Below are 7,264 nucleotides of genomic sequence, written 5' to 3'. Positions count from 1 at the left end.
TTGCAATTGAAATGGATTTGTTGCCGCTGCGGTTTGTTTTTATTGTGTATTTTATATACTGGAGCGTAGTAAAGCTTAATGCATTACGGCATAGTGAAGCCTTATGTAATGATTTGTTGCACTGTTTGTTGCATTGTCTCATTTTTACGCTTTGCACATTTTGCGCTTCTGTTTTTGTGATTTTTTTTTGGTCAATTTCTTGCAAATTTATTCTTGCCAAAAGAAAGCAGGAGCCCATTTACTGGGTTTGCAAAATTTTGGTAAATTTTGTCAAAAGGTAAGTTTTGGTCGCTTAACCCATGCAGGCCTCTGGTTTGAGAAGAGGCCACCATTTACTGGGGTTTAAAATTTTTGGCACATTAAGTCAAAAGGCAAGTTTTCATCAATTTAACCCATGCGGCCTCTGGTTTGAGAAGAGGCCACCATTTACTGAAGTGCAGAATTTTGGTAAATTTTGTCCAAAGGCAAGTTTTTATCACTTAATATTAGCCCTATGTGGCCTTTGGTTTTAGAAGGGGGCCAATATTTACTGGGGTGCAACATTTTGGTAAATTTTGTCAAAAAGGCAAGTTTTCATCACTTTAACCCATGCAGGTTCTGGTTTGAGAAGAGGCCACCATTTACTGAAGTGCAGAATTTTGGTAAATTTTGTCCAAAGGCAAGTTTTAATCGCTTAATCTTAGCCCTATGTTGTCTTTGGTTTGAGAAGGGGCCAATATTTACTGGGGTGCAACATTTTGGTAAATTTTGTCAAAAGGCAAGTTTTCATCACTTTAACCCATGCAGGCTCTGGTTTGAGAAGAGGCCACCATTTACTGGGGTGCAAAATTTTTGTAAAATGTTTGTCAATTATCTCTATCCCATTACAGCCTCTGGTTTGAGGAGTGGCCACCATTTACTGGGATACAAAATTTGGGTAATGTTTGGTCCTCTGACAAATTTTTGATCAACACTTTGGTAAATTTTGTCAAAAGGCAAGTTTTCATCACTTTAATCCATGCGGGCTCTGGTGTGAGAAGAGGCCACAATTTACTGGGGTTCAAAATTTTTGGTAAATTTTGTCAAAAGACAAGTTTTCATCACTTTAATCCATGCAGGCTCTGGTGTGAGAAGAGGCCACAATTTACTGGGGTTCAAAGTTTTTTGGTAAATTTTGTCAAAAGCCAAGTTTTCATCAATTTAACCCATGCGGCCTCTGGTTTGAGAAGAGGACACCATTTACTGAATTGCAGAATTTTAGTAAATTTTGTCCAGAGGCAAGTTTTAATCGCTTAATCTTAGCCCTTTCTGGCCTTTGGTTTGAGAAGAGGCCGATATTTACTGGGGTGCAACATTTTGGTAAATTTTGTTAAAAGGCAAGTTTTCATCATTTTAATCCATGCAGGCTCTGGTTTGAGAAGAGGCCACCATTTACTGGGGTTCAACATTTTTGGTAAATTTTGTCCAGAGGCAAGTTTTGGTAACTTAACCTCAGCCCTCTGCGGCCTTTGATTTAGGAGAGTCCACCATTTATCCACCATAAATTTTGTCCAAGGACAATTTGTTTGTCAATTATCTCTATCCCACCACAGCCACTGGTTTGAGGAGTGGCCACCATTTACTGGGATAACAAAATTTGGGTAACGTTTGGTCCCCTGACAATTTTTTGATCACTTATTTCTAGCCTCGTGCAGCCTCTGATTTTACTGGGGTGCAAAATGTTGATAACGTTGGGTCCAATGCAAATTATTTGGTCACCTATCTCTAGCCCCTGGGGCCTCTGGTTTGAGGAGCCACAAGAAACAGGAAATTTCCAATTTCTGCTGCGCCACCAATTACTGGGTTTGCAAAACTCTGGTAAATTTGAGTCTACTGCCACAGTTTGGAACTTATCTCTAGACCCCTGCAGCCTCTGGTTTGAGGAGCCACAAGTAACAGGAAATGTTTAATTCCCACTGAGCCACCATTTACTGGGGTTACAAAATTTTGGTAAATTTCATCCAAAGCCAATTTTTGTCACTTATCTCTAGCCCACTGCGGCCTCTGGTTTGAAAAGTGGCCACCTTTTACTGGGGTGTAAAATTTTGATAAAGTTTGGTCCAATGCCAATTATTTGGTCACCTACTTCTAGCCCCATGGGGCTTCTGGTTTGAGGAGTCACAAGAAACAGGAAATTTACAATTCCCACTGCGCCCCCATTTAATGGGTTTGCAAAATTTGGGTAAATTTGGGTCTACTGCCACTGTTTGGGAACTTATCTCTAGCCCCCTGCAAACTCTGATTTGAGGAGCCACAAGAAACAGGAAATTCCCCCTGAGACACCATTTACTAGGGTTACAAAATTTGGGTAAATGTCGTCCAAAGCCAATTTTTTGTCAATTATCTTTATCCTGCCACAGCCTCTGGTTTGAGGAGTGGCCATCATTTATTGGGATACAAAATTTGGGTAAAGTTTTGTCCTCTGACAATTTTTTGGTTATTTATCTCTAGCTTCCTGCAGCCTCTGATTTGAGGAGTGGCCACCATTTACTGGGGTGCAAGATTTTAGTAAATTTCATCCAAAGCCAATTTTTGTCACTTATCTCTAACCCCCTGTAGCCTCTGGTTTGAGAAGTGGCCACCATTTACTGGGGTGCAACATGTAGATAAAGCTTGGTCCAATGCCAATTATTTGGCCACCTATCTCTAGCCCCTGGGGCCTCTGGTTTAAGGAGCCACAAGTAACAGGAAATGTCTATTTCCCTCTGAGCCACTGCCAGGGGTTACAAAATTTAGGTAATTTTGGGTCCACTGCCAAGTTTTGGGGACTAGCCCACTGCGGCCTCTGGTTTGAGAAGTGGCCACCATTGACATTGGGGTGCAAATATATTTGTAAATTTTGGTCCAATGTCAATTATCTGGTCACTTGTCTCTAGCCTGCTGTTGTAGCCTCTGATTTGGAGAGTGGCCACCATCTACTGGGGTGCAAAACAAAATGTTGGTAAGTTTTAGTCCCTAATTAGGTCGCAGTGGGCTAATCTTTAGCCCACTGCGGCTTTGGGTTTGAGGAGTGGCGACTATTTACTGGGGTTCAAAATTTTGGTAAATATTGGTCCAATGCCAATTTTTGTTGTCACTTATCTATAGTCCCCTGTGGCCTCTGGTTTGAGGAGTGGCCACCATTTACTGGGGTGCAAAATTTTGGTAAATATTGTTCCAATGCCAATTTTTTTTGTCACTTATCTCTAGTCCCCTGTGGCCTCTGGTTTGAGGAGTGGTCATCATTTACTGGGGTGCACAATTTTGGTAAATATTGGTTCAATGGCAATTTTTTCACTTATCTTTAGTCCCCCCCCCCCCCCCCCCCCCCCGGGGCCTTTGGTTTGAGTAATGATAACTTTCAAAAAAATTTTTTTTTAACTCAGATGGCAAGTGCAAGTTGTATCTATTATCGAAAATGTTGTGCTCTTTTGAGCTGTCATCATCGGTGACCTCTTGAGTGGTCACAACACTTGGAAAACATTGACACGTGTTACCGTAGAACATAATTTCATGATTATTTGATGCTGTCAACAGGCCTGCAAAGTTGAATTCTGTTGGTCAAACGTTTTTTTTTTTTTTTTTTTTTGACGCCAAGCCAAGGCCTGGGAGGCGGCCTGGAGAATCTGGCATCCCCGGATTGGTGCTCTTGCGGAAGAACACGTGTGCATTATTATTACTTTTTTGCCATGAATGAAGTTGTTCTTGTGTTAATTCAGCCTTTGTTTTATGGTTCTTGCATCAGCAGGGTCACTGTAAATAGTTTCACGGGGAGGCTTTTTTGCTATGCAGGACGTGTTTTCCTCGCAATGTGGAACGCACAGCCTGTGCGGCTTGCTTCTGAAATAAATGGTTTATACTTCTTTGTGTGGAATTTCGAACATCTGTGGTGTGTGGGGGAAAAAATAAAGTGGGGGGGGGGGTGGAGTAGAGGCTTGATCTCCCCCTTCTACATAAAACAAATGCATCTGTTATCAGCACGAAGGGTTGAAGGCTTTGCCCAGCAATTGACATCTTCTAGGTAAACACACCTTGGTGGCACAAAGAGAAACACTTTTCAAATGAAGCCTAGCTATTATTAGATGCACTAATATAGTTGGTCCCTCTGTTGCCATGGAAACAACATCTGCACTTGAGTTTAAAGATGCAGTACACTTAAGTGGAGTGGGTCTATTAAAAAAAAAAAAACAACCAGGTTCCGGGGGAAGTCACTTTATTCCGACTGCAAGAAGGATTGAAAAGTCCCAGACAGTGGCAACTGGCCATGCTGGGACCTGCTGGGACTTGTGATTCTTGCACAGAGGGTTTAAAGAAGATTGTCTGAACCTGCAAGGTTGGCTAAGCAGGTTGAGTGTTGGATGACTCGATTTGCTTCTGGTTTGCAGCTGTTTTGTCTTTATTTTACGGCCGCGTACACACGGGCAGATTGTCTGCCCAACTTAGTCCGCTGAACCGTGTTTCAGCGGACAATCCGCTCGTGTGTGGGCTTCAGCGGACTTTTTCAGCGGACAGTCTGACGGACAAAGTCTTTCGGAATTTCCGTAATTTTGTCCATCCAAACTTGGTTTTGTCCGTCCAAACTTACTTTCAGCGGACAGTCCGCTCGTGTGTAGGCAAGTTGGACGGACTAAGTATGGCGCATGCTCAGAAAGGATTTACACGGCCGAAGGTTGCATTGCAGTGTATTGGACGTCGTTTTTCTAGTCCCGTCGTACGTGCTGTACACGTCATCGCGCAAGCTTTCAGCGGACTGTCTGTTCATCGTGTGTGGTCAAGTCCGTTCATTCAAAATTTGGACGGACTGTCTGTCAGATTGTCTGACGAACTTAGTTGGGCAGACAATCCGCCCGTGTGTACGCGGCCTACCAATTGGTGCAGCATGACAGGTTCTCCGTCAAGTACACAGAGGCTTAAAGTGGTTGTAAACCCTTACAAACCACTTTGACCTACAGGTAAGCCTAGATTAAGGCCTAGATTAAGGCTTACCTGTAGGTCCAAGAAATATCTCCTAAACCTATATGGTTTAGGAGATATTTTGCCCGAAAACAGGCACCGCTGTCTACGGTGCATGCGCCGTAGACAGCGGCGCGCAGGCGCACTGAGCGCAGCATTATCAATAACGGAGCTGCCGCGCGTGTCGGCTCCCGGGCGCATGCGCGGGAGTGACGTCATCGCGGCTTCGCCGAATGACAGCGGCGGAGCTGCGAGACCCACCGAGAAGATGGATGCGGCGGACTACAGGGGACAGCGGTGACTTCGCTGGCTCCTGTGTCAGGTAAGTGACACATAATGGACTACTATGCGATGCGATGCGATGCATAGTAGTCCATTATGCTTTGCCTTTGCAGGGAATGAAAGAGGAAGTAACACCCATCAGGGTTTACTTCCTCTTTAAATGTCAGTTACGGCCTCCAAAAGGGGCTCAAAGCCAACCTGTACTTGGCTCATTCTCAGAATATACTTTGTTCTCTAGTCATTCTGATAAAGCGCCTGGAGACAAAGATAATTCCCAGGTATAGAGGAGCATATGATACGTTTAACTCCCATGTGACAACAATGAGCCAATCTGTGTGGTCGTAGTGGAGTCCATAGCCTTGTGTATGACATGACTCCGGCAACTTGTAGGTTATGCAGGCTTTTCTTTTGGATGAATGGTTCGACATCGGAAAGGAAATGAAAGTACGCTTATGCCACGTACACACGATTGAATTGTCCGGCGGAATTGGTCCGGCAAACAATCCGCCGGACTTTACAAGGAATGGACTTGGCCACACACACGGACGCTCCGAAAGTCCGGCGATTTCTAACGCGATGACGTGCATCACGTACGACGGGACTAGGAAAAGGAAGTCCAATAGCCAGTAGCCAATAGCTTCCTTCTCGTACTTGCTTCAGAGCATGCGTCATTCTTAGTCCGCCGGACTAGCACACCGACGAGCGGATTGTCTGCTGAAAGCCAAGTCCGGCGGACAAATTTTGAGTCAAAACTACTTTCTAAGTCCGCCGGACTTTTACGATGAAAAAGTCTGCTGGAGCCCACACACGATCAAATTTTCCGGCGTACTGTGGTCCGCCAGACAATTCGATCGTGTGTACGTGGGATTATGTGTTTCTAAAGGTCTGTGATAAAGTGGACCTGTTCTTTTGGCCAGCATGGTCATAGTACAGATTCGCTTTAGGTAGACCAAGCATCAGAAATATTATATTAAAGTAAGTGCGTGCTTCAGCCTCTCACCTTGTGACTAGGGATGAGCTTGGGTTTGGTTTGAACAGGGTTGGTGGACCAATGAGTCGCAGGTGGTTGATTCGTCACCCCTGCAGCTGCAAGTATACAAATGGGATGCCAAGACATTTTATGCCCTAATATGACCAAATGGCTCTATTAAGTCAATGGACTTGATCTCATCTAGTCATGTGCCCATATTAGGTCAATGGTGTCATGGGTATCCTACCCCTTAGCTGCATGTATACAAAGGGATCCCATGATAATTTTGACCCAATATGACCACATGGCTCTAAAAGGTCAATAACTTTGACCTAATCTGGCCATGTGCTCATATGTCATTGACCTGATATGTATATGTATACAAAGGGATGACATTATTGACCTAATATGACCATATGGCTCTAGTAGGTCAATGACCTTGACCTAATCTAGCCATGTGCCCACATTAGGTCAAAGATGTCATGAGTATCCCACCCCTTAGCTGCATGTATACAAAAGGATGCCATGACATTATTGCCCTAATATGACTACATGGCTCTATTAAGTCAATGGTCTTGGCCTCATATGGCCATGTGCTCTTATTATGTCAATGTGGTTGACCTAATCTGGCCATGTACTCATATTAGGTCAAGGATGTGGTGAGTATCCCACCCCTTAGCTCAGTGTTTCTCAAATCCAGTCCTCAGGCCCCCCCAACAGGTCATGTTTTCAGGTTTTCCATAATTTTTCACAGGTGATTTGATCAGTTTCACTGCCTTAGCAATTACCACAGCCGTTTCATCTGAGGGAAATCCTGAAAACATGACCTGTTGGGGGGGCCTGAGGACTGGATTTGAGAAACACTGCCTTAGCTGCATGTATACAAAGGAATGCCATGACATTATTGACCCAATAGGACCACAGGCTCTAAAAGGTCAATAACCTTGACCTAATCTGGCCATGTATCCATATTACGTCAAGGATGTGGTGAGTATCCCACCCCTTAGCTGCATGTATACAAAGGGATGCCATGACATTATTGACCCAATATGACCACATGGC

At 44.1% G+C, this 7,264-nt stretch overlaps 1 protein-coding gene across 1 annotated transcript in view; it reads left to right on the top strand.

The window, feature by feature from the left end:
• The window catches only part of ADGRB1 (adhesion G protein-coupled receptor B1), an 819,205-nt gene that overhangs the window by 607,358 nt on the left and 204,583 nt on the right, over positions 1-7,264 (top strand).

The sequence above is a fragment of the Lithobates pipiens genome, unplaced genomic scaffold (genome assembly GCF_037356315.1).
Source record: "Lithobates pipiens isolate NorthernLeopardFrog02 unplaced genomic scaffold, aLitPip1_a1.2 Scaffold_19, whole genome shotgun sequence".
NCBI classification, from domain to species: Eukaryota; Metazoa; Chordata; class Amphibia; order Anura; family Ranidae; genus Lithobates; species Lithobates pipiens.
This window is presented reverse-complemented; position numbering and strand designations above follow the sequence as displayed.